The following is a 4,243-nucleotide window of genomic DNA, read 5'->3' on the forward strand; positions in this document are numbered from 1 at the left end:
CCAAGTACAATGTCCTTCTTCAGGGACTGGTCTCTCCTGACAGCATGTCCACAGTACACGGGACAAAGTCTCACCATTCTCACTGCTAAGAACCACCCTACTGTGAAACCTGCCCACTTAGCTTTTGAGCCGGTGAGGTCCACACCTTCAAGGGGCTTGATCCCTAGGCGGGGGTGAGGGGTGGGGGCAGCTCCTGAGTTGCTGGGTGGGTGGTCTGAGAGACTAAAAGCAGCAGACAGGAAGCCAGGGCCAGTGTGCCTCTGGAGGAAGGAGCAGGGTCCCTGGCTGCCCGAGAGGTGTGGTCCTTTGTGATAGTGGAACCCTAGGGTGTCCAGAGGACAGAGGCTGTTCACGCTCACATCAAAACCCTGTGATTCAGAAAGACCCCAGGAAGGGTGCTGGCGGGGGAGGGGAAAGGAAGTGGTCCCTGAGGGGACCGTCGTTATTCACAGGGGCTGCTGGTGTGTGTGGAAACTTTGTATGCAGTGGGTGGGTTCTCTCAGGCAGCAGGGACCTCCCTCCTCAGGCTGCCCTTTACCTTGGAGAGATCCCACCCCCACCCCAGCCTCTGCTCACCCCTGCCCCCATGTGTGAGATCCCAGAGCCCCCACCTGCCTCCTTCATCCTCTAATCTAAGGGCCCAACCTTGGGGGGTGCCCAGACCCACCCAGTGTGCTTGGTGACACACTGGTCTAGGCTCCCGGGCAGCCCTCTAGGACGGCCACCTGCGGGGGCCTTCATTAGCGCATAGGCAGCTTAATGGCTTCCTGAGGAGCCCTGTTTACTTGTCGTTTGTTGGTGGCCTGTTTCCCAGCCACAGGGAGGGGCTGTGTGCACAGGACACCTTGTCTTTTTCCAGTCCGTCCTGTGTCTGAGCCCAGGGCAGGGGATGCAGTGATTACCCCAGGTCCAGCGTCAACCTGGGCAGCCCAGGGGAGGCAGTAGGGGCCATCCTGTTCACCACATCCTCCCAAGGGCTCCATCACCAGGGGGCCAGGACTGAGACATGTGGGGGGGGCAGTGCTTGCTCTGAGGACCCCTGTGGACCCTGAAAATGCTGGAAGGGGGTGGAGAAAGGGCATTCCCCTCCCGAAAGACCCCCATTGATGTTGAGAGGGGTCCTGAGTGTGACCTGCAGAGGGGGGGGGGAGTCTCACAGACCCACAGCCTGCCTCCCGCACCCCACCACCTCCCCGCAACACACACACAACCAGCTCGCACCCACCTGCCACCACACGGGGCATCAGACCCGGCGCGTGCCCGATGGGTGTGGGTGTCCACAACACCGTGACGTCCAAAGAAGACCCTGAAGCCCAGCGCTCTGGGTGGTCTCTGTAGAACTGGACTGCAGCTGTCCGTGCGGACACCACCGCTGGAGGGAACCTGGAGCCCCATGGCTCCAGCTCAGTCGTGGTTCTGAGGAAGAAAGACCTGGTCATCACTCTAGCAAGGACCCCATCCTGCTGTCACCTGGAGTCATTGCTGACTCACAGTGACTCAGTGTAGGATTTCTGAACCTGCCCATCTTTAGGGGAGCGCTCAGCCTCGCCTGCGCCCCACCGAGCAGCCCATGGGTTGGAACCACCAATCTTGTGGGGAGCAGGCCAGCACTCACCAGAGAGCATCACCAGGGGGCACTTCAGGGAGCACTGCTGGCTGTTCTAGGGAGGCGGCCAACAGCAGTCTGTGTCCAGAAGATGCCGAGAGCATCCATACCCTCCCCCTGGAGCAGGCTGGTCAGGCTGGTGGACGCCCAAGGCTGAGAGGGTGGGCCGAGTTTGGGAGGTGCGAGCAAGCCGGATCACAGCCCCATATGCACCTGCTGCACCACCAGGTGGCATTGATCGTCACGTGACTGTGGGGGCACACGAATCTGACCAGGGTGCCCCTGCCAGATGGAGGAGAGAGCATCCTGCATTCCTGTGTCTGTCACCTTAGAGCAGGGGGTCATGAGTCTCTCTGAGGGTTGGGGAGGGCACAGAGCCACGTCAGGGTCCTCGAGGTCCCTAAGCATTGTCCAGCATCTGATCTTGGACCCTGGCTGCTTGTCATTGACCCTAGGAGCAGGGGGGCATCTGGGCCGGTCACCCGCTGTGTTAGTCTAGGTACTTTAGAGAAACAAATCTACAGAAACTCATATGTATAAGAGAGAGTTTTATATAAAGGTTAAGTGCACATCAAGAAAACATCCCAACTCAGTGCTGCCCAAGCCCACAAGTCCAACATTAACCCATATGTCTGACACCAGTCCACAAAGTCCTCCTCCATCTCACAAAACACACGCAATGATGCTGACTGCAGGAGGAAAGCCGAGTCAGTGAATGTGTAAGCATCTCAGCGCTGGCAGGGGGCTCCACATGGCTGCTCCAGCACCCAGGGCTGCATCGGGGTAGGTCCATGCGGCTTCTCCTTGGGGATGTCTTGCAGGAAGTGAGTCTTGCCAGCTAAAGCAGGGAACTGTCTAAGGCAGCTGCACCCTGGTCTGACCATCAGAAAGCAAGAGACCTGAGAACTTGAAAGGCAAGGATCACTGAGCCATTTATCCCTCCGCCTTTCAATTAACCCCACGTGAACTATCTTACCAGCGAGGGGAACAAGTCCACTTCCCAGCCAACAGAACAGGTGAGCTCTCAATGGGGCACTTAACTTCCTGTTTTGATTTCAGTTGGGTGGGGAAGATGTTTTGTGTGTCTACCATGTTCAGCCAGAATGCTCCTTAGAAACAAGGATGGTGAGCTTTGGTCTCCTGTGCTCTGGACACACTGTCAGGAGAGTCCAGTCTCTGGAAAAGGGCATCATGCTTGGTCAAGTGGAGGGGTGTCGAAACTGAGGAGGACCCTCCTCGAGGCAGACAGACACAGCGGCTGCCACCTGAGCCCGGACATAAGAAGGGCTTCCCTGGCTCAGGACAGACGTGAGCAGGCTGAACCTGTTCTCTTGCACACAGTGTGGCCGCAGGCGTGCGTCGGACCCACTCGAGCCACCTGACAGCAGGCACAGCCACAGTCCGGTTCCCAGTGTCTCTTCGCCCGGGTTAACAGACTCAGTGGAATCGCGTGGACTGTCCACATTGGAGAACAAGCACGAGTTCCTGCCACTCTGTTCAGAACTACCCTTTGCCCCTCCCAGTGGTTCCTCGGGAGAAAGAGGAGGCTTTCTACGCCCGCCAAGCGTGCCCGTCTTGGAAACCCACCGAGGTGGTTCTTCCCTGTCCTGCAGGGTCGACTGGGGGCAGGGAATTTATTCATTGACGTTCACACCCGAACAACCAAGCCGCTGCCCCTGTGGGTGCCCACTCAGTGACTACGCAGGGCTCCGGAGAGTGCGACTCTTTACAGGAGCAGACCGCCTCATCGCTGTCCCTCTGAGGCCTTGCGGTCAGCAGCCTGGTGGTGGAGATGCGCACTGAGATGCCCACGTGCGGAAGGAAAGGCAGAAAGAGCAGTGTCAAAGGATCTTGGTGGTGCGTGCGCGGACATGCCTGTGAGTGCACACGCGCACACACTATTGGGCCCAGTTGTTTCCGTTGAATACTGAAGCCTGCCCTGAGGACTGTGTGGTGTGTGTGAGGAGACAGAGAGGTCACATGTCCCACTCACCCTCCCTGCGTCCTGCAGCCACCCCCAAAACCAAGCTCCCTGCCACCAAGTCCAGCCCCGCCCCAGTGGCCCCAGAGCGCAGGGTGGACCTGGTCCTGTGGCTTCCAGAGACTAACTCTTCATGGGAGCAGACAGCTTCCTCTCTCTCCAAAGGAGGCCCTCCCTGGTGGTTTCAAAATGCTGAGCTTGTGGCCAGAAGCCCAGTGAGTAACCACTGCGCCACCAGGGATCCTGGAGACCAGCCTAAAAATAAAGGCTTTTGCAGAAATGCCGTGTGGGGCCAGCAGGGAAGCACACAGCTACTGACAGGAAGACAGGGTCCAGTACCACCTCGGAAGAAAGGCCTGGCTCCCTGCCCTTGAGAAACCTGCAGGGACAGAAGCTCTCCTGTGATACACACAGGGACTCAGGGCACATCTGTACGTGAGGGTCTGGGTTTTGGAGCATGGGCTTCAAGCGCTTACTTGGCCAAGAGGAGAGGGCTCAGTGTGCCTTTGAGCCCCTTGGCAGGTTTGCCTGCTGGCCTTTGTCTGAGGCTCGGGCCCGGCGAGCAGTAACCAAGGAAGTGTGAGGAGCTGGAAGTTGAGCTAAGGTAGGCAGCGTCCAGTCCGACCACACACACACACACACACACACACACACAC

This window comes from Echinops telfairi, unplaced genomic scaffold (assembly GCF_000313985.2).
Source record: "Echinops telfairi isolate 266 unplaced genomic scaffold, ASM31398v2 ScPeMD7_3533;HRSCAF=4204_0, whole genome shotgun sequence".
NCBI classification, from domain to species: domain Eukaryota; kingdom Metazoa; phylum Chordata; class Mammalia; order Afrosoricida; family Tenrecidae; genus Echinops; species Echinops telfairi.